The sequence below is a fragment of the Bombus impatiens genome, unplaced genomic scaffold, assembly GCF_000188095.3.
Source record: "Bombus impatiens unplaced genomic scaffold, BIMP_2.2 scf_0640, whole genome shotgun sequence".
NCBI classification, from domain to species: domain Eukaryota; kingdom Metazoa; phylum Arthropoda; class Insecta; order Hymenoptera; family Apidae; genus Bombus; species Bombus impatiens.
Genome location: NT_177059.1, coordinates 2,861,228 through 2,885,769, shown reverse-complemented (window position 1 = coordinate 2,885,769; position 24,542 = coordinate 2,861,228). Strand labels below are relative to the sequence as shown.

Here is a 24,542-nt window from a genome sequence, read left to right as displayed (position 1 = left end):
GGGGGGGGGGGGGGGGGGGGGGGGGGAGGTAAAAATGGTTAGGAAGTTGTAAATTTTGTTTTGATATGTTTCATGATGTTTATTCGAGTGGGTTCTACAGTGTAGGATATTATTTTTTAATTTGTTTGTGGGAATTATTGGTGCCACAAAATAAGTCTTTTTCCTTTTTATGGATGGATTGCATGTTAGTAGGTAAGAACAGATATTTTGTAGAGGTCAAAGGTCTTGCGCAGTTGTTTGGTTTCTTTTTAACGTTATTAGCCGATAATAATCGACGTTCTGGCTAATTATTATGGATAATACGTTTGTCGTGTCGTGACTCAGTGCTGATAGTGAATCATTGGTCGTAAATAGTTGGTCATCATTTTGTTAATGATTCTATTTACTAATGTGAACGCGAAGTCAACTATGTCGAAAGCAAATACTAAAACTCGAAACAAGAATGAAGTGCGAAATGTCTCGTAACGACCAAATATTTGAGACAAGTCAAAGTACTTAACTTAACTAGCCCTATAGAATTATCCAAATATTAGAAACAAAACATCTACGAGCAGTAGCCGAATTCCTGTCGTAAGGAATGATCGTGCATATTACGAGCATATTAGGCATAAGCTGGCACGTGGAAACTACTAATCCGTCGACGAAAAGCTTTACGTGACTAAGCGCGTTCACGCCAGTCGTTTGACCGTGACCGTACATAACCTTTGCTCCTTTCAGTTCCTGCGTCATACTTCCTTCCTCTGTTTCTTCCTCGCGAATGTGATTTCACCGGTTCGGAAACTTCTCGACGCTGGACTTTGAAACTCGGTAACTTTGAAACACGCTACTTCGTAAGAGCGTCGAGGGAGCTTTTCGAAAGATCGAACATTACGACAATGCCCCTTCGATGTTAGCCGAACTTGGATGTTTGGAGAGCATGTCACTGCTGGCATTCCTGTAGAGGACCGACCATATTCTATACTTAAAGAACATCGTGACGGTACTGGAGGACGAAGTTCCGACGAAGGTAGCTCGTTACCACGAAGATTATCTCGATCTAACGTCCAGTCGACAGTTTGAGGAATTTTACGCGATCATTAGGTTGCGGACACGGGGCATTCGTACGTATTTTCTTTTTTTATCTCAACAGGAATCTGACCAGAACATGCCTTTAAAACGCCTTTAAATCGTTATATTGCCGGTTCCCACAATTTTTTTCTTTTTTTTTCTTTTTGTTTTGGACGCAGCATTAGTCCAGAAAGAATATGAAATAGTTTCGAAGATCATGATTTTTCTCCAAGATGTTGAAATTTAGATAGAAGCGAATGCGAGATAGAATAGGTATGATTCAGCTGCTTTCGCTTTTCATTCTGCCCGCGTGAAGACTGCTGCGAGTGAAACACGTTCTTCGTATCATTATTCAACGCCAATGAATAGGCTCTTTCCTTGGAACATCTTACATACGATGATCTCATTTGGTGTGGATTATACTAGGATTTTCTACCGTTCCAGTTTTTCAGAATATCGAAGATTTAGAACATCTATACATTTCTCTACACATCTATATCGATACATTTTTAAAAGTATTTCAACGCTGTTATAACAAATCTTTGTTTGTACCAACATTTAATCACACGGTCAAATTTAATACTAGAACTATCACACCGGTCAAAATAGCTGGTTTTAGAATTTTATTTTAAAATTCTTACTACGTGTTACATTTTCTCCCGCAATGATGTAACGACTTTTGCAGCGATGACTAAAGGAATAATATAATGAATTTTCTTTTTTTCTCTTTTTAGGTATTCAAAATAAATATAATTTTGTATCGTGGCTACTTACACCAATACCAGTTAAAATAACTGGCTCTTGTCGAAGTGTAAAAGGGTCCTATAATCTGTTTACCGAACTCGATTGTAATCAGTTTCCTCGTTTTGTACACTTCTTTTCACTATGCATGTCATTCAATGTGATAGTGTCAATCATCAGGAAAATTCCGGATCGATCACCAGATCGAAAATTCCCGATGCAACGAAATGCGGTTGATTTAAGTTTTCTTCCCAAGTAAGTTGCACCGCAGAGTGTTAGCAAGTTTAGTACTTAATCTGTTATCGCTGGTGGGAATTCCGAGACCCTCCGAGTGCACTTATTTTTATCGTCGACGTCCCAAATCGTGAGCAGCCGCTTTTATTTTCGACGGCGAGACAGTTTCATTGACATACACGGCGCCCCATTTCTTTCGCTTTCCGAGGGTGAACCGTGTTCCCTTTATGGAGTGATTACTCGCGCTTCAAGATGAAGTCGAGGTTTTCGGATGACTTGTCACGAGCCTCTGACACTTCGAAATTGTTTCGTTCTCTCTTTGCTTCTTTTTCTACATCTGGGTCATTTTATATCTTCATGCGGAATCCTCATCCCCCCGAAGAATAATTTGAGAAGTTAAAGAAAAATAACGGTGAAATAAGGTTGCAATTCAATATTAAAATTCGGTCCAGTTAAAAAATTCATTGGCATGTTTTCCTGGGAAATATTCGTTCTAAAATGCTTTATATTCCTCTGAACATTCTCGGCTTAATCTCTAAGTTTCCACACGCATTTGAACTTCCTCTTCACGCGCCATTAGAACATTCCGACGTGAGTTCGTAATAGCATTCCGATATGTGCGAACAACTCTTGTTACAACATCGTTTTCTGAGTTTCCAATGTTACTAAATATTTCTATCACTACTACTAATAATAATAATATTACTAAATCACTTCGTTTCCTCGCTCCTTTTCTAAGATCTGAATCCAAATCCTTTTTTAGAATCTATAATCCAAAAAAAGATACACAAAAAAATTTTCGAGTTCACCAATTGTCATCTTTATTATCATGCAAAGATAATTCTAATATTCTTTCGTTTGAAACTACAGGGTAGTTTCCATCGCTTGATATTTCTTCGTGACATAAAGGATTTTATAAACTTCATCCGAGTCTCCTTCGATCCTACTCTTCTCTTAGAAATTTCCAATCGAATCAATTTATTTCTCTAACAAACTGAAACTACCGGTTCCACCCCGATCGCTCGAAATCTCCCGAAATTTCTTCCGATTCAAGATCGACGAAGTCCATTGTCCAGCTTCGTGCGTTAAAAATCTCGTCCGTTTTCAACTGGACCATCACGTCCCTCCTATTTCGAGGATCGTTTCCGTGCTGGGATTTCTATTTACAGGTAAACCTAGTGGACGGAATCGTCCGTGTAATCTGCGCGAACGTGATCGGGGAGGTAGGAACTCGAGTCGGAACCCGGCTCGTCCGTACTAGAACTATTCGAGCTTAGATCGCGAAGGTTGCGAGCAGAATGCAATCCGCAGATGTCGAGCAGCTGCCGCGGCAAATTGCTTTCGTGTCTTGCATTTAATCCCGCATTGGTAGCTTCTCTAGGCAAGCGTCGACGACGACCGGGCCGCCACAGCTGGCAGAGACTTTCAAATTCGACAATGCTCGTAGCCGTGTGCCCTGGCATAATATTTCCCAGCCGAGAGCTTGACACCCCAGGGGGAAACTAGCTTCCTGTTTCACGACCTTCGTTCCGTTTGACGATGCTGCATCGGTACAAAATTCTTTTTTCGTTTGCGACCCAAGTGGAGAAATTTCGAGATATTCCTGGAGACTTGGAAGGTTACAGTTTGTTACAAGAGTTCACGTTACGCCTACCGAATTCTACGTTCCTGACTTGCCCAAGAAACAGAAAACGCGTTTTGCTGTAAAAACTATTTTTTCCAATTAAAATACTTAATTTCAAGACACTTAATTCACAGTGATCTTGGAGAAAACTTTATTTATTGAAAACATTTTCCATCTTATTTTTCGATAATTCTAACCATATCCTAATATCGTCAGGATTCGGCTCTTTTTCTTTTTTTTTCCAAACGAGCAAACCCGAACGAACAGCAGGGGAAGCAGGCTATCGCAGAAACAAAGTAGTTTCGGGGTATTCGTGGAAACTTTCGAATTTCGGCTCGTTACACGAAGCACGTTTTCAGTCCGGTTTCGACGATGGAGTTCGTTTCGCACTCGAATCCGTCGAGCAACTTCGTTTAATCGCTCGCACCCTCGCGGCCTCGTCGCGATTTTATCGGACGATATTTTATCGAAGGGGAGAGAAGTTGGGTTTAACGATGGACAAGCGGAAAAAGTTTCGTAATAATTTCACGAATTTCGTTCGTCGTCGGGATTTTTGTCGAAGAGGATGAGGGAGAGGGCAGGTTGAAAATCAACCGGCCGTCGTCGGTAATTATTTCGACGAAAGGAAGAAAAAGAAAAAGAACGAGGTAGATGCCGAAGAAAGATCGTGAGGCATCGTGCTTTCCGGTGTTTCTATCTTGAAGATGCCTTCGTGCCGCCGCTTGTATAATATGGCTCGATGTTGCCTTAGGTTCGTGCCGCTATTGTCCAGCGGATTGCCTCGTAAAATCTAATACTTTGTATTCGGATTAGACGGGTTTAAGGGCTCGTAACAAAAGCAGCAACCCTGGGGCGCGGCAGAAATCATTTCCTAGGCGAGTCAAAGGGAGATTGGAAAGAGAGATGGTGTCTGATTACGGCCTTCTTTATTGGCGTCCTTATCGTTTGGACAAATAATTATTGCCCTTGAAGTCGTGAAAAAGTTATCTGACATGAGTTTTTTATTCGTAGTTGTTTCTTACACCGTGAATATTTTCATTTGTCGATAGAATATCGAAATGGTCACCGAAACGAAATATTCATCGATAAAGCGACGATAGGGGTTTGGTAAACATTTTTGTAATTTCAGCAAAATTACCATTTTACTGTGAAAATCTGTTTGTTTGTCCCTATCTGTTTGTTTGATACTATCTGAATGCCCATAACAATAGCGTATATTTAAAAATAGCATTCGGAGCGAAATAATGGTTACTGACCCGTACAAAGGTAATGGCACGAGAGATAGTGTTCAAATCTTGTTTTCAGATGTTACTATCGAAACATTCTATTGTTGCTACCTGGACCGTAAAAACTTAAGGAGAGCTAAAGTGATCTCATACGTGCTTCGATACTGGGTTTCTTATACACACAACGTGGACACTGTATATCTACAAAGATACAAAATTTATTTTTTATCATTCTGGTAACGAAAGAATATCGATATCGAAAGTCGATGACAGCTTTCGCGTAGCATTTCGCGATTGACGACCAGAATCATCAGACATACAGAAAGTTTTTTATTTGTTATATGGAAAGGAGTTAAAAATCGTTATTCACGCGCACCTGAAGGTGCCTCCCAATTAAGAGTTACCATCGGTTTGCGAGAAAATCGCAAAGGGTTGCCAGTTTATCAAGCCACGACCATCTTCTTTTCGCAGCTGGACATCGTCCGGAAGTTCGGAGGCGGAACGAATCGGAGGTTGCGGCGTGTCGATCGCGAAGATCGTCGTTCCAATGGACGAACTCGACGATATGCTAGGCTTGTCCGCAAGGTTAACAGCCGCTTCCGGAAATTTAGTAAATTGTATGCGCGCCGGCGTGGCGCGTGCCTCCGCATAAATTGCCTCTGCATGCAACCCCTTTCGAGCTACCCTTCCTTCCCTTCTCGCCTTCGGTCCTTGTTTTCCTGCGTGCAACCAACGCCGAAAATAAATTCGCGCCGCTGCCCTGGGCCAGATAATGAGCGTTATCGCTGCCACGTCTCCGCATCGAGATTAATCGCGAATTTAAATGCGTTCACAGGGCCGATCCGAGGGGTAGATTCGACTGACCCGTCATCCTGCCGGGGCTCGGTTAGGCTTTCGACTTTGTCGATGAGCTGGCTGAACAGATAAGGGCTAATTGAATATCTCGTTATACTTTCGGATGATTTCTGAAAATGGATCGTTTGGTAGGTGGAGATAGTGTCACGGATTACGGTTTTGGGATCTATCTTAAAGGAGGAGGAGCATTTATCAGCAACAAGTTTCACTTTTCTCGTTAGGTGGTCCAACAGCGAGACGCAGGTTCAAGGAAAAGAATGTTAAGTGCCCGGTTCTATTTAGTCTAAAGCCTCTTTAATCTAGTATATACGGCACGTAGTTTAAAATAACGTTGGAGAATTTATTTGGTTGCATGGGAAAACGTGTACACGTTTGTGTACACTTCATAGGAGAACGTAGTTGATAAAGAGCTCGGTCTGCAGTGACTTAGGGGGGAAGAAACACGCGAAGAATGAATTGCTTATGAATAGAGCGAAAGATTTCAAACGATCTCGCCTCGATTTTAATATTACCGATATCTTATTACTAGACCATGTATTTTCGTTTTCCCTTTGTTTCGAAATAAGAGACAGGGCTTGAACGAAAGCAAATTCCAATCAAGCTCCATTATTACCTTCAACAATCGCACGAGCTCGTATAAGGTAGCCACGAAACCCTAACGAACGCCCTAACTAATTCACGTACATTATTTTATTCCTCCCCTTGGCACAGTGAAAGCACGCAATTAAAGGGCTATTGTACGCCCATCGCATCGAAAACCGAAATATCATCCCTCGCGGGCACGAAAAATATTGACACGACCGGAGTTCCGTATTGGAACACAATATGTAACGAGGAAGAAAAAGACGAAGCAAAGAAAGCGAGAACGACTAGGGAAGAGCGAGAAGTAACGGTGAAAGGGAAAAGGAAGGGAAGCACGGTGGTTGCGTGGGCGTAGGCCAACGCAAACAGAGGAACGCATTTCAGTACAATAAGTTATAACAAATGGTTACCGCGGTCGTTCTCTTTTCCTCGTTTCCCTCCTTTTCACTCGTATAAGAGAGTTTTAGAGGTATGGTAAAAGTGTAACAGGGACAGGGAGAAAAAGGGAGGAAGGCATGGAGAGGACGCGTAAGAGGGCGCAAAGAAGAGAACGGTGCCACGCCTCGGTATATAAAAATATCGGGCGGCAGTAGGCGTTTAAATAAGCTTCCAGCCACGTCTACGCGAGTCCTCGAAAACGAGACGAGAAAAAGGAGCGTCGCTTGTCTCCACGTAGAATGAGAAATGACTCGCGAGAGGATATATCGGGTTTTATGGGATCCGTAAGAACCGCCGCCACCCGCTACCAGAATGAACGACGAGCAATAATATTATTAGTGCTCTCCTACGGAAGCTCGTAAATCAATCGCATTATCCATACGATTATTAATAATTGTGTTGCGTTTATATAAATATGCAAGAGTGTATTTTTTATTTCCCGTTAATTATATCGTTAATTACATCGTTAATTATATTCGCGAGGATATTAGCAACCGTTAGTTCATACGTTGCAGTGTACCAAGAGTAGATTATTAATTTTTTGTAGACGAGCAAAATTATTGGCGACGTTAAAAGCAAGACGTAAAACAGCCGGACCAATAATTCAAGAGCGACACGATGGATCGTCAGTGAAGCAGCTCGAGAAATAATTGCGCGACGATGGACGTCGTGAGATACGATAATGGCGACGTAATTTTTGTAAACAAAAGAGCACGACGGGACTCTGTCTCAAGTCATTTCCGCTCGGCGAGACGGCGAGTCGTCGTTTCCTTCGGCGGGCGCGTTCATTGTCGCGCGATCAGAATGAGAATTTCGGTCGCGATCGCACCGAGAGCCACGCAGAGAAAGTTGCCAAGCCGGTGGATGCTAATAATCGCACGCGTTGCAATCGAATCGCTTCGATTAAGAACGCGTCGCTTCTCGTGCGATTATTTTAACATCTTTACCACACCAAGCGACGACCACTTTCTCTCAATTTTTCCATCGACCGTAGAGAAACGGCGTTCCGCCACGCGTTTACGAAACCTGTTTGCCCTTTTCTCGTATCTGATTCGCCGCAAGGTCGACGTGTGACGCGATAACGAACGTCAATCGATACTTATCGATCGATGCTTGCACGAGCAATCGACACGAATGGCTATAATAACCGATCGATATCCAGCGTCACTATCGCTTTTTGGTGTGAAACGCGTGAACATGGACACCTTGCTTCGAAAGCTTGGACACGCTTCGTCTCGTACAGATGTTTCAGTTTTCTGTGTCGTTATACTCGCTCGCTTGAAACGAGTATGAAACGTGGTTTCACCTTTGTTGCACGGAGTCGCGTGTAAAAATGTCGTGAGCCGGTGGTTAAATATCACGGCGCTCTGATATTACACGTCTGGCTGGGCTGAGTAAAGCGATTCGAATGTTTCGGTAGATTGTTAAGTTTGATGTGACTGGTTTTTCTGCTTAAGGCGTTTAACATTTTACGACCACTAAAAAATTAATTTTTAAATGGTCAGACTTATCTGACAAATTCGACGAATGCACAAATTTAATTGTTCTCTTCGTTAGTTTCTTTGTTTAGTTAATTTGTCGAATTATTGATTATAATTTGATCATTGCAATTATAAAATTGGCTGAATTGTATCGTTACGTCATTTAGTCAGTATTTATGGGCAAAGAACACGTGTAAAAATTGGTCGAGAATATGAGGAAAAGGCCACTATAGTTTATGCTAACGTAACGTCAGAACCTTCGTCTTTCAAACGGTTCATTTTCGTCTGGTTTGGTTATTTCTCTATGTTCACGCCTGGTAGTGTGAACAGGTCCATCTATATTTACGTATGGAAACGTCATTCCAAAGGCAAGAGCTGCTTTTTCGATTGCCAACGACTCGACACCATGGGCGGAACGTTTACACCACGATCCTTCTTGGCCACATGAAATACAGCAAGGGTTTCGTCCTTGAAACCCCAATAAAAACTGTCTTGTGCCCAAATGCATCGGTGGCTGGAGAATATCCCGTGTCCTATTTACACTATGTTTCTCACATGTTGTTCTCAATGTTCAGGTTTCAGAAACTTAGGTTCGGCAGAAATTAGCCTGAGTTTCTGTAATTTCATACGGTTCTGTTCGTTGGCCTAAATACATTATATCAAATTTCATTTCCCGGGTTGTTCAAGTTTATTAGTCGAAACATTTAGATGAAAAATTATAACAATTTCTGGAATGTTATTTATTCGAGTAATTTAGAAGTTTGACCAATGAGGCGATGATGTTGGAAGCATTAGATATTTCTTTTTTAATTTTCCTAGAAATTTACGATTGTTTATGCCACTTCTTAACAACGAATCGACAAGGTTCGTGATTTACTTAGATTCATTGAAGTAAAAAGAACTCCTTTTGTCTTTAGAAAAACCCAAATCGTCTTTAGAAAAAGATAAAATTGATACAAATAATTTATCCACTCGCATTCTTAAAAATGTAATCTCTGCTATAAACTTCTCTTTCTTCCACGCGTCCCTCTCTCGACCATGAAAGTATGCAAAAGACCGAAGACTTCGATAAAGATTCCTTTTATAGAAGCCAGTCGAAGAGTATTATCAGACACCGAACGATTTCCGTTCAAAGGAAAAAGATCTTCTTCGTTGCCTTGTCGAATACTCTTTGTTCCAGCAGTTTGTTCTCGAATCACCGGACAAATCCTTCTCGCGATCCTTGCAAAGTTCGTGATCCTTTGACCAATACAGTCCCGCTCCATGGCCACCTTTTGTTCGTCTCGCTTTGTCAGAGTGTATCGGCTTTTCTGCCATCTTGCTCCCTGGGCTTTCAACCTGGGTCTCTCGTTGTTTTATTCCAGATCAACCCACGGTCAACCGCCGATTGAAATTGCTCGATCTGGAACTCCATCTTTTTGTCCAACTCCGTCACACTTTCGCGTCCTTTGAGCCGGGATTTCCTGCCTTCTGGATCGCCGCAAATAGGATTTCGTGCCACGTGTAGATTCGAAAGTTTCTTCGTGGTAGCTTCCACCTCGCTGACGACAGCCTTTTTCGCGCGCTTACCGGAAATAGTTCGTGGAAATTCCCTGGGGAGAGGAACAGTGACACGGAACGAGGATCATCAAAGATTCGTCGATTTATTTGACCGTGGGTCTCCGGGACGAGAAGAAACAAACGTTCTTTGAAGAGGTTCCCTTTTCGCGGCCGTGTCCTTGGCGGCCACCACTGGTGGCAATTCATCGACTTGAATTTTAATAACTTTTTGAACTCATTGACAGACATTACGAAGAGGCAATGAATTTGGTTCTTCATGTACCTTCTTCAATAGTTTCGTTCGCTGCAAGTTGAACCCTTGAAACCTTACCCTGTTCTAATACGATTAGAATCTTTATTCGCTCGATATAATAGCATACTACAACGCATCAAATGCATAAAATTTCGAATCTCAGCAACAGTATATGTAACCAAATTGTCTGACAATGAACCAGTACCAGCCTGTCTGGCCCCAGAATGGCGAATTCCGTTATACTTGAATCATTCTCGGCCGAGAATACCTTGCGTTGGAAAGGTGACGCGGTGTCGAGACGGTCGTCGTCGTCTTTGAAGAATGCAGGCAGGTCCGAGGGCACCGACTGCTACCTATAAATAGTGGCCGGTGTTAACCGCGTTCGACTATTATTGGAAACGTCGCGGTTTTTCCTTTTGATTTTCTCTTTTCGCGAATTTCGCGAAAATCCTGCCACGTCCAGAGGCATCGACCATGTAGACGACGATTTTCTTTGGCGGTCAGGGCCTGGTGGGCGTGCAAAGACATGCAGCCGACCAAAATAGACGATGATACTTGAACCTCGAGAAGTTCTCTACCGAATCGTTCGATCTATTAATAATCGACCATCGAAGTGATATTTTGTCTCGCGTGGCTGATCGAGACGACGACGATCCGATCTCTCTGAGGAAATTTCAGTTCGGCCGAAACGAGAAAGGCGGATGCTTACAAGTTTGCAAGGATACTGAGAACCAAAGGTCCTGTGAATGTTTGATTATTCCATAGTTGTTTCATGGTTGGGTAGACCCATCGATATTTATCTGCTCACAGTCTGACGCGTACTTAAGCGTGGGAAACGACCACGTGATGTACACGTGGGTTCTAGTTCAGGACCGGTCTATCGATAATTTTTGTATCCACATTTTGTTCGACGTTCACCATAAAAGGGAGGATTCGCTGTATCGATGGATTTCGTTTATTTCGAATTATTCGCTCGGTAAAAAAAAGCGATCGATTTGCACGAGTCACGAATGACTCGACGTTGTATAGCTTTAATCCTCCCGGATCTTTATTCGACATCGGGAATCAAGTTTATCTGCTCTTAAATCTAAAGCCTTAGCCTCGGATATTATATTTTTATCCTCTATGTATTTTAGCAGCGACTGATAGTATATTTTTGATGAAAATGAAACGAAAATCATGGAGCCTGTGTATAAAAAGTTGGAGAGTTCTCAGAATTTACGATAAAATGTGTGATCTTTAAATTTAAACTTTGAACTTTGAACTTTGAACTAGGAAAAACTGATATCACCGAATTGAAATTCGAAATTTCTCTAAAATTAAAGCTTCCCAATTTAATTCTCAGTGTTCGAAACCGTATTATTTTAACCTTAAACCGTTGAACTCGTGTGTTTTATTTTAGATTTTTCTCTATTCTTATCCTCCCTTTTCTCTATTTTTAACCTAATCTTAGTAGAAAGTCAGCGATCTCGAAAATTCTACGCATCTCTTGAAGAATGCCTTTTATTCTTCCGTCGCCGTGCCTCTGATCTCTCATTCTTCGCTGTCGAAACCATTAAGGCAAATTCTAATCGACAAAACTCGAAGTAAGGCTGGAGGAGGAAGGCTCCGTCTATATTTAAACTGGCGGGCCACGATGTACGATTGGGATGCGTGGAAATGCCACGGGACGTGCTTAACGAGCGGAAGTATGTACGTTGCAGCTGCAGTTGCGACGAAAAGGAAACGCCCGACGATGTTGTACCTCGTCTTCTACCTTGAAACATTTTGCCAAGTACCTTCGTTAAAAATGTTGAACAATTTTCTTCTCTTTACTTTCATTGAATATTTGTCACTTGGATCGCTATATTCTATTCTGTTCAAACAAATTGTACTTCAACGTGCAACGCGCGATATCTTTTGCACATTTTTACAAAAATTCTGAATAAAAGACCAACGTTTTGCGGACGATGGTTCGTCACTGAAATAATCGAAAAGGAATAAAATAAACATTACAACTGTTTTTTCGAAAGTTGAAACAACGTAGATACGTAGAAATTTATACGCAGTTTCGTCTGGCGTAGTGGAAACGAATGGAAATGCGGTTGAATGCGTCCGAAACGTTGACCGAAAGCCGGTCGATGAGTTCGCTTAGCGAGAGGACAGGAAGTTCTATCGTGCGCTTTCCACGGGATTAGAATTTGTTGAATCGCGTGCCTGTGTCCACGGTCCTTTGTTTAACTTTCGGCTTGTGCCACTCTCTGATGCTCTGTGATTTTTTTAAGTCAACCAGAACACGTCCGTTTGCGGTGATTCGCACGGACGCTCTGCAAACGATGCACGTTCGATTGGAAAATTTAAAGGTTCTTCAAACAGGCTTTAAAAATTCGAAACGGCGTTTTCGCTGATTGGATAATGAATTCCACTAGCAGAGAATCTAGTAAAAAATGAAAGTATCGAATGTTTCGTAATTTGATACATAATGTGTGAAGATTCGATTTGCTGTTGGAGTTGAACGCTCGCAATGGCATCGTGAATCTCGATAAATCTCGAGATTTCCATTGGTTTGCCAAGACCCGTTGTATGCGAGTCTTTTGACACGGAAGCCACGCAGAGTGTGCGCGAGCTGGGGAAGACGATTTGCCTCTCGTCGGTCAATTACCGGCGAATTGGAGCGTTGCTGAAGTGTCCACTTCCTTGAAACGATCCAATTTTGCTCCGTGGCAAACCAATATCGTCCAATTGCCGTGGCTGTTGGCGAGAAATTGCGGCGAACCATTTGCCGCACGCACGTAGCCACGCTCGTTTCGCAATTAACGTTTTCATTTTGCCAGTAACCGTCGATGCTTTGTAACTGTCTTTACACTACATCGTTTTCGTCCATTGAATCGACGTAAAATAATTTAACGGGATTCTATTACATCATAAAGGTACGCGAGTGACGCACAAAGTGACGATTGGTAATTACTTTTTAATTTTGTTTCCGATACTAAAAAATCAATTTTCGTTACAGTCATTTTGTTTTCATTTTCAGCAGAATGGTAAATTGCTTGGTAAAATGAGCGATCGCGAGTGTTCTCTATAATAAGCCCAGCTCTGCGCTAATAATGCTTACATCGATCGCACGAAAGTTTAATTATATAGAATCATCGCAGTTAATCTCGTTACTCACGTAACGAGAGATTAATTGCGTGGTTTCTGATGTCTGTAATTAAGCACTGTGCGAAGTGTGTTTGAAATAAGAAGTAACTGAGTGATCGTTTTGTCGTGATAACTGCTGTAATCACGTTCTAACGATATTTTCCACTGTTTCCTTTTATCGAAAAAGGAATTATTCGCAATTAATTGAACGTAGAAAATCATAAATGCTTATGGGCCAATACAGTGGAATAAGAACGTAGACGAAACGATGTAAACGTAATAGAAAAATTATTCATCTGTCGATAACTAGTACTCGAACTTTGTTACCATATCAATTTAATATAATCTCAACTATTGCTAATTGTAACCATTAATTGAAAATACGTGTCATTGATTCGAAACATTCAAACACTAGTATCGATTTGATTCGAAGTGCTCGATCTTGTTCTTCAAACCGATACCACGAATCGATGACTTCGCAGTCAGGTACGGTATAAGCACATCGAGAGGAGCGATCGATTCGACTCGAAATCCTCAACGTTCTCTGCCCGCTGTTGGCAATAACGCGAACAAACAGCACGGTTTCCAATTACTGGGTCGCACAATGAGACTGGGGCGTGGTCGATTAAAAGTCTATCGAACATAACCGTGGCGAGCGAGTTTTGTCCGGAAAAACCGAAACGTCCAAAGCTCCGAACATAATCGTCCCCCGTTGCTATTTTCACCGTTGTTCGGCCACCGTATCTCGTTGCAGTGACGTATCGGAAAAGATACGGCTGGTCCGTTGATTTTCTCGTCACTTTCCAACGATACTGTGCCAACTGGAACGAGATGATGAACGAGAAGATGAACGAGAAAAATTGGAGAAAAAAGAGCGTGGAATGTTTTTCTTGCTTCGTCTCGCTTTTTAGTAGGTAGTCGTTGGAAATTGCGGATGCAGCTCCTCGTGGTTACTGCCAGAGATATAATGAATAGTCTGTGTGTATCAAGTTGTTCCAAGTAGAATTTTGTTTTCTTATGAGAGGGAAGAACGACGATACAGGTTCAAGCGCGTATGGTTGGCACTAAAAGAAAAAATAGTCTGGAAAGAACATTAAATGACACATAGGAGGAATATGTTAGGTTCTAAGATATACGACGTTGTAGGAAGTTAATTAAGCTAACGGGTTTTAACGTACGAAAATGTACCGATGCACGTTGACGTAAAACACGTGTTTCGCTTTGAACGATACCAACAAACGGGGGAGTAATTGCGACCCGTGGCAACGTTAACCGGTTTTGCGAACTTTATAAAATAATTAACGAACCTAATTACCATGGTAATGGAGCTTTTGTTGAACATCTAACCAAGCAACTGCGATTACGTTCTTCCCTTGTCGTTGCGGAAAAACGGTCCCTGTAGGCGTGTGCTGTTTCCGATGGATACATGCTGTCAGTGAAATTAAATTATTATATATTATATATTAATTATGATAACGTGTAATATCACGAAGTATCGATGATATAACGATATAATTATTCTTTGATGTACATTTTTTTTGTTAATATATTATATTGCTTCTTAAAATCTACTGTTAAATGTAAATATATCTCTTTAAGCAATGTAAGCTGTACGAGCAGCATGTTACTTACCGTTTATAATTATCGTAAGAAAAACATCGATTTTATAGGAAATCTGTGACGCGTAAGAGGTAGTCCGCAATTAAGAACACCTGGGTCTATGAGCGAGACCCGAAGGAATCTTTTCCCCGTTTCTGCTTAAGAGGCTAATGCTTTTCTTTCAAGAGGCGTTTAATTTTTTTTTTTTTTAATTTTACATAAGAACATTATTAAAATATGCAAATAAATACAATTGCTACAGAAACTGCATAATTTTTAAATATATGTAGTAATTGAAGGTTGTTGGTAGCAGGATGGTTTCATAGCATAAAAGATACCAGAATTCGAAGAAAACGATCAATCTTCCACCTAGTCTTCTGAAAATTGCCCGGTTTATAACGATTCCCTGTTCACGATAAAAATATGTAACAGATAAAATGTTAAGCACAAAGTCCTATAGTTGTCACCTATCGGTTGAATCAGCAATAAAAGGAAGTAGCAGGGAAACATCATCGGTTATCTTCGCATCGTGCGATCGCTCGTTTCGAAAAAAGCGCGTACGACGCAGCTTGTATGTGCATCGCGTTTATCGAGACGATGCAGATAAGCAGCATCCTGTTTGCTCGTCGCTACGTCAAAATTTGTCATCGACTATGAAAAAATACGATGAACGAGGTCTTCTCATCCCCTACACCTTTCCACCTTTTTCTTCCTTTTCTCGTTCCAACGCAACTGATTTTACAATCCGTCTTGATTTACTCGTTTTCTGTACTACGGACTATCGCCAGAAAAATGTTCAAACCGGTCTTTTATAACATTCTGTTAGACACAGAATGCCAGGAACCTTCACGCCCTCCTTTACTCTTGTCGTCGTTAGTCAATTTTTTCATCGTTTCGCGCGTTCGATCGACACGTTCGATTGGCGAAACGACAAAGGCCCGTGGCGCGATCGTTACAGCACTCGGCTAGAGAACCACGTCAATCTCGCGTACCGCGGCCTGCGTTGTTGTTCGTTAATTGAATCGTGCTAGGAGAAATTGTCGAGACAATGGATCGAGCGCTATTGCGTTGCATTTCCAAGCGTGATCGGGGCCCGCGGTTTTTAGAACGGTTATTTTTAACCGAGAAAAGCGCGTGCACGCGTGCTCATTGTTGTTATACAAGCGACCGGTTGTTGCGTAAGCCCCGTGTTCACCGATATGATGTGCTTTACGCCAGCATGGAGCGGAGAAATGCGCTCCTCGCGCTCTGTTGGATGCTGCCTCGTCGTTGTGCTCTGTGGAGCAGCCAATTGTGAAACTTGGAGATAATATCGTCGGATTAATAAGGATCAGAGGTGCGAAATTTGACTGGATAAAGTTTAGCAACGTGCGAAATTCATAGGAATAGACAGAATACTCTAACGAGCGTGAGTGAGAAATTCTGTCGTATATACGTGAAAATGTATAAATATACTTGGATCTAAATCTGCGAGTCCAAATTTTTAATTGTTAATATTTTTAAATTAACAATCGTAAAGGATAACACTGTCCGTTCGAAAACTTTCGTTCGTTTCAACTTATGTGTAACTCTTATTACATCGCATTTTATAAACTTGTCAATCTGCACGTTCGTTCTCTAGAAACTTTTCACTCGCAGCTTGAAACTGGTTGCAGTAAATCTCGTCGTAGGAAAGAGAAATTTATTTCGCGCCATCGAGCTCAGCCTCTGTACTTCGAGTACTATTTTCTCTTTCCAGGGCTATTCGATAACGCCAGCCACTCGAGAAATATCATAAAATGGTATTTTATTGATAAGACGCGAAGTAGGAAAAGAATACGTGCTGGAAGGAGGTAAAGTGATACGAAGAGGTAAAAGCTTCGTCGGTATTGTTGCGATGTTCTTCGATAACTTTCGATTCTCACCAGTGAAACTTCCTCTACCAGCCACGCTATTTATCGCAATCCGTATCGATAGGCGTATAGGCTCTGCGATAAATCTACTACTCGTAGATCGCGACTTGGTATCAGATTTAATTTCGATAAGTGACGAAGTCGCGACTTCGATACTTTTAGCTTTTTAGCTAGGTACTTTACCATAAAATACGCCTCGTGGATGGTCGAACCACCCTTAATAATGCTAATGGACGGACGAGCGAGTCTGCCAAGACGGTAAAAAAGAAAATTAACGTTGAAAAAACAAGAAGACGAAATCGAGACACGAAAAAGAAGGAAATGGCAAAGGCAGGATTGCCTTTTAGTTCATTCCCTTTGAACTACTCGTGGCAAACGCGAAACGCGGGGGTGCACGTAATCGATTATATACACGCGTGCATGCCTTTCGCGATTTAATTGGTTCGTTGAAACGATTTTATGCCCCGGTGAATGAAATTTCGGCGATTCTCTGTTCGTTCGTGAAGATCAATTAGGCTTTTACGAGATTCGCGTTTACTTCCATCTTTTTTACGATTGAGACTCGCATGCTGGTTAAAAAGGTCAACTCGCATCCAAGCGGAACGTCAATCGTATATTTGCGTAATGGGATTGAGAAATGGAGAAAAAGTAGTGTTGATCGATATCGCTTCTGTAAAGATCATCCGTGATAAAAATTTATAGTTTCAGCGTTTAAGAAACTCATACATTCTCCGCCCATATGAATCAACAATTGACAAGTCGCGTGTTTCCGAACCTACCTACCGCTTCTCAAACATCGATTTATCAAAGTGTACATCATGAATGGACATCCGTGAACGAACGATAGCTTACGTAGAACCCTGAAAGAGCAGCTTGCGTTTTATCGAACGGAGCCCGATGCCATAAAATCAGAAACAAACGTGCCGTTGTTTCCGTAAGAAAACACAGATAGTCTTATGCAAACAGGATCGATAATTTATTGGGAAAAAACGATGAACACTCTCGACTAAGCAAACTGTAAATATATCGTCGAATCTTTGCGAAATTTTCTGATCCGCCACTTGCACGCACACGTGACTTTGCAAATATGCAACATCGTTCCTCCATTCTCGATACTTTCAAGCCGGTTGCATGAGATCACGAGTTTCTCGTACGCCTTGATACGTTGCTGTCGAAGGGTGGCGACAATTAATCATCAGCACCCTCGTGAATAAGGGAGGTCGATTCCAGGGTGGATATTAGGGTAGCAGTTTTAGCGACTAGATGGGAGATCCAATCTAATTCGTCAGACGACTGACGGGACTATTCTCTGTGAACAATCGGCCGACAGACGGTCTATTTCGTTGTCTGGTTCAATTTGAGACTGACTTTTTCAACTTCCTCTTTGGCCAGTGAACTGGTCGCTCTTAACTCTGTATCAGTGTGCTGAGAAGATGTAACACGAGCTGTGTAATTTTTAAAGAAACCAATCTTTCGGGGCGTTTAAACTCTCGTACTATATAACATTTTAGTTGGATGTCTTCCTGTTAACTTTTTAGCTATATAACATTTTAGCTGGATGTCTTCTTGTTAACTTTTCTTTAAAAAAAAACTTCGTTGTTATAGTTACGAACTTTTTGCAAGGTCAGACGAAAGCGCAGTAGGAAACAAATTATCCATTTTCATCTCGAAATTTAATTAATGTCACTCGTCTCGATCAAGCAACGTTCGAGCGAACGTATATCGCGACGGCAAATCGTTTTAATTTAGATGCCGTTAAAATTTCTGCGGGTGCCCTCTGAATAGGGAGACAAATCGGCCGACATTAGGGCGATGGTTTTAGGGACTAGGCACCGGGTCTAATTTACCATTTTACTCGGCAGGATGTTCCTCGTTCCCTCGAAGAATCGCACGATACGCGGTGATAAGCGGCGAACTTTAAAGGAACGTCGCTTCCTGGCTGAACGGTCTCGTGAATGTCGCGTGATACTTCTGCCCTATCGTGCTTAGAATCTAGACCTAGACACTGTACGGTTGGCCATCCGCTCACATCTGCGTGCAAAATTTCTGGAAACAAGCTTGCGCAGACACTATGGGAAACGTCGAAGAAACAGAGAACGAGTCGTGAAGATACTATCGGCGAATTTTAAATTTCAAACGAGCAATTGGAGAGTTATATTTTGAAGATGCAAAGTCCAGATCACGTGTGATGTGTTATTAGGCTGTTATTTGCAAGTCAATCAGGTGAATATCTTCGTTCATTCATCGTTCAGTGAGATGGCCGGATATAAAGGCAAAATACTTTCCAAAATATTATACAATTGCTATATCTCGGTAATTAAATATTTTGAAGCCTTTCTAAGATTAAAAGCGTGTTTAACATTCTATCATAATTGCGCTATAATTACGAGTCAAATTATGCAGCTAAAATTATAAGCAATTATATAGCACGTAATTGTCATTCAACAGAACTATTTAGTCATTTATCATCATATATCGTAGCAAACATTTATTTTCTCACATTTTCCCGCGGATAAAATGTAAAGGAAAGAATATTCCAACCTTTCTCCGTCATTCTCGTAAACATCATTCAGCCTTCCGTCGTTTCACGTCCAATTAATTTCTGGCGGGGCTTTCATTCTCCGAAAGCAAAGAGACAGAGGAGAGACGAGTCGATATCTCGTCATCGACGACAAAAAGGAGCGATGACATCGCGCGGACATACGCAAGTCTCTAGTGCTGCGTGCATTGTGGCTCGAGAGCTGCACTCTCGAATGCATTTTCGTGCACCGGATATGCAAGCACGCGACGGCTTAGCCAACGACGCATGTTTATTCCTCGTGGATACCGAATATTTTTCTTCGTCGTCGTCGAATTGACAGGTAACACGTACGTGACGTTTAAAACCCTGCATTTTCGAGATGGATGTTCGCATAGAAAAATTTCGATGGAAATTTTTCGTTGGAACTCCGACGATTTTTCCGTGATTGACGGTAGATGCTGGATAAGTCTATGGAATGAAAAATTGAACGTTTCACCTTGGTGACTTTGTCATGTTCGTTCGATGAATAGCAATGCCTAGCGTGAAAGTGTATTAGTCCTTTCTTCTTAAATGATCAACGATACTATTTTCTTTTTACAAAGTATTTTCAATTTTTGTTTTAACTCTTTGGCGGTCGATATTATTGCAAGCAAAGTTTGATTTTATCGACTATTATTAATAGATCTTTAATTCGTTAATTCGTTAAAACGTTCAGAATATATGGGAGTACACTATGAATGAATATGCAACTCTCAGCAAGATATAACACCGTATTTAATTAAGCCGTTTCCTGCTTCTTGTTTCCTACTTCCTCTTTGTTCCTTGCTTTTTATCGTTTGTTTATTCAACACAGATATAACGTAGCTGCAACGATATACCTTTTGTGCAAACGGCTGAACCTTAGGATGCAAAACCGCTATGAAACGCGCGAGAACATCAAACGTGTCCTCGTGTACTTATTTTCAAGTCAGAATTAAACTTATGTTTCTCGTTAGAAAACCAAGAGAACGGTTCCTCGGGCGATTTCTGCTGCCTCGGCAACGAGTCTATAATTATATTTGCCTCCGTATCTCGCTTTGCGTTTCTCAGAGTTCTGCTGGACGTTTTGGAACGCAGCCTTAGCTGCATACGCAGACGCTTCGAAATAAACGATCGAACAGCACGGAATTCGAATTTCACGCGATCGAACTATGAACTTGAATTTTTAGATGATCGAGCTTGTAAAAGAAAATCGTGTACGTGAAATATGAAACAGGCGATAAAGAAAAGTTTCAAACGGATTGCAATAGCATGGAGTAGTTTGTACGATGAAAGGAAAAATGGAATAAAACGTTTGAAATTCATCTGAAATCAAATTCCTTTGACTAGAATAGAAAATGAAAATTACCATCTGAAACGATACGGCCATGCCAATCTTCTGCTTTGTTTGTTTCGAGAAACGACTGATCGACGTTCGCCCGTACATTTTCATGGCTACGGCCGACTGTCTCTCCATTACCAAAACTCTAATTGGGGTTGAGCCGCAGCCGGTGCGGTGGCGAGATTATACAGCGCGAGGCAAGTGTACACATGGTAATAGGCACCTTTAGATCGTGTTTCTGCGTTGCGACGATAATGGAAGCCAAAGAGACGCTTGTTAGAGCCAAGTTGGAGCATAGTGCGTGGTCCCCGAGTATGTTTGAGCGTGTTCCAACAATCGATTCATTTGCCATGCCCTTAGATTTCCTGCAAACGTGGCTACGGGTCAAGGCTACGGAATATTAACGAAGAAACAAGCGTGCTTTCTCTGCTTTCTTGAAAATTATGAAACACATATAGAGATAAAACGGTATCTGTTGATACTTTCACGATTATCTTCAATTTTTCAAGTAAGTAACCTTAGTCAATAAGATCGATAAACTCGATAAAGGAAAGGAGAAAATTCTGCGATAGTTTGATATAATTTATAACATTAACGGTATCGCGATTACATGACAGTTGCAATATTTAATAGTAAATGCTTATATCGTCGATTCTCAGAGACTTTACGGCAATTTATCAAATAAATTCCCTGACACGAACCGTATCAGAAACAATTTTGCACGTGTCACGTTAACTTCGTTTCTTTCGAACGTCATCAATAATGCAATTTCTTATGCTTTCCTTTCTTATTTCGTTGTATCTAACCTTTGCGAGAAATATAGCCGCTGTAGAGACAGTCACGTAGCGAATTTATTTTTGTATCTCCTTCGGAACAAAATAAATATCGAACGATGTTCCCCCAGAGACTTGCAAAGCTGCAAAGCGCTTTGAATCGAACTTTCGCTCTGATAGACGGTTCACAAGCTTTCTCTATTTTTCTTAGTCAATTGTCAGTTTCGAGAAGACGCTTTATCTTACTACCTGACTCCCAACTTTATTCCCTCGAATTCGCTTGCCTTTTCTCATCTCCTTTCGTGTAAAAGGCGCAATATGTTCGAACGCAAAGTTCATTTAACCGATTGAATGTATACATTTGTATCCGATCTGCCGTTTCGTCTCAAGATTTTCGTTTGCAAGATTCGATATTTCCAGTTTATTGAAATTCTGTTTACGAATCCGTATGATTTTTCGAGGAATTCATTGTTACTTTGTCTGCGGAATATTATTTTCCCAGATATACCGCACTTGTTTATTTACTTGAAATTAAATAAATATTATTTTGTCAGTTAAACATCGCTTCCGCAAATATTCTCAGCAATGCTCGATTCCATGTAAATTTTTTATTACCTCCGAGAAAATTGAATGTCAAAGTTACACGGCTATTTATATAACCACGAAAAAGTAGGAAATTATAAAACGATCTATCAGTTGTCCATTCAGGAATTAAACATTCTTCAGACAAAATTTTATTCTTACATAACCCTTCCATATCAGAGACTAATATCAGAGACAATAAAACGAGCCCTCGTAAGAATTCACCAGCATCAAAAATCACTTAAAAATAAATATCCCTCACCTACGCGTGAATTTCTTTCAAAAATCGCAAAAGAGCCCATCGTAAAGAGAAAAACGGTCAGAAAAACGATAACAGAATAGCAATTGCTCGATGAAAGTAGCCCTCGAATGAGCGCGAGTCGCAGACAAACAAACGTCGATATTAAAAGGTGCCATCGGGAATGTCGCGGTGGTTCGTTGTGCCAAGTGTTTTCGGGGGAAGCGGAATTTTCCATCGCGAAACGGGGGCTGGACACGGGCAATCGTCGACGGAGGGTTGCGTCGTATTCACCTCCACGATTAATCAGGTTCGTGTAGGTGCGTGAATGCACGACCGAGCTCGAATACAACACCTGAGCGAATGCATCTGCTGGTCCAACGAATCTTGTCTCTCTCCCCCTGCCTGTTTTCTAGTCCGTGGGGGGTAATTCGACTCCCGTGAGTTGTTATGGCGGCGTTGCATCGAGTGCAGTTGGGGTGATGCGAACAAGTCAACGCGTCGGACCAAAAACTATGAAAAGAAAGTTCCGAAGAAAAGAAAAACCGATGAAATTTCTGAAGGATGTTTCGTTTTTACGCGTGTGCGTACGGTCGAATGAAACGAGCTGTGTTGTAACGCATGAAACGTCTGGTTTTTAATGATTGGTATTTCGTAAAATATAAGATACGATCGTATTATACATTGTAAATTATGTAATAATTATATGACATCTTATTATCGTTAATTATACAAATAAATTATTATACACGTAAAACATTAAAATCGTGTATATAAGAAAATAGAATGGTAAAGAAATTCTAATGGATGGATCACGTGGAATTTTCTTAAGCTTGCTGTTATTTTAACGTAGCGTTCACGTCGTAAGATTTATATCATGACTTTGTGGAGAGAAAATTGTGAAAATCGTACGAGAGATTACAGGAGGTAGGATGCATCGGTGCATCGATGCGGTTCCGTCTTTAATTAAATTCGCCCAAAGCCGGGGCGGCGTTCGTTAAATCCTTTTAATTAAGCTCGTTTCATCAGCAGGCGCAGGCCGTGCTCGTGGCGAACTGAAAACACACTAACAATCCTGCGATTATATTCATTTTCACCGTAACAATAAATTGCAGAAGTTTCACCCCCCAAACTGAATTATAAATGATACTTTGGTAAACTAAAGTACTATCGGATCAAAGCCATAAATTCATAACCGAAACTATTATGTATACAAGCTATTCTTTAACCTTAATTAAAGTTTCCACGGTTTATTATACGAAATTAGCACAAGAAATTGTATCGTTAATGCTAATCGACATACTGTCTACGAATATAATTATATAAAACTAATCGTGTAATCATACAATTATTTGTAATTAGTCACTTAAGACAAATAACATTTTAATACCTTGATGTTATATCGTAATGTTACGACAAACAACATTACAAAAATATATATAAAAACAAGATGTTGGTAAGATGAAATCGATTGACAACGTGGTGGATCTTAAATCTGCTTTCCCGTAAAGAATTGGAATACTGTCATTGCCCTGTACTCTTCGTACGGAGGAAACACATTCCAAGAAACACATTAGGTAGAATGGAATCTGCTCAGTTGAAATTTGCCCTTTGCGAGTGCAACCCATTTGGCCGCGCGTGTCTTTATCGTATCTCCGGCAGGGGGTGTTCGCAGGACGATTTCCTCGCAGCATTGCGCAGGAAAAAGTATCGCCGTAGTCCTGTGTTCCTGCGGGAACAGGCGGAATCGATAGCCGCACATGCGCGTGTTGGACGCAGAGGGAAGCAAAGGGGAAGGAGGAAGAGAACGAGAGAGAGATAGGAAGTTTCTCCTCTCGTTCGTTCACGTCGTGGAGGGAATCGAGAGGGCGAGGGACGAAGAACCGACCGGCTCCACGTTGAATCCCTCGCGGATCAGCATCCAGTGCCTGCAATACCACGCCAGTACGCGATCACGCCGGTCGTCCGTGTCCACTTCGAACCGTCCACCTCGAATCTCGATCGTAATCCGACCGATCGTTCCAAATCTCTCCGATTTTTTCACAGGATGTTCCTTCGTACTCCTCGAAGCTCTGTGACGATAAAGATTTCTGCGACCTTTTGCGTGTCGCATCAATGATTTACACGTTATCGTTACTTGACATGTTCTTGATTCTCAGTGAAATAGTATCGACGTCGAAACGTAAATATAGATTTTTGTGAATTGAACTATGCAAGCTAATCGGATAGATCTTGCTGGTCGATGCTTATAAATATTAGGACAGGTTCAGTGTCTTACAGATTTTAGATGCATCGTTAACGTTAGAAAGATTTCTTCGAAGACTTGTTCGGGGATCGTAAGCGAAGTCGAGTCAATCGCAGGATGTGACCGATTCCTCTACGGGCTGTCCCATCGCCGGAAATCGCGTACTCTATACGTTCGGCGCGGGAGGAAATT

General features: G+C 41.3%; 1 protein-coding gene across 3 annotated transcripts in view; it reads left to right on the top strand.

Annotated features, from left to right (window-relative positions):
• LOC100744739 (amyloid beta A4 precursor protein-binding family B member 1-interacting protein-like) overlaps positions 1-24,542 on the top strand; it is a 144,556-nt gene that overhangs the window by 89,541 nt on the left and 30,473 nt on the right. The gene's annotated exons all lie outside the window — the stretch shown is intronic.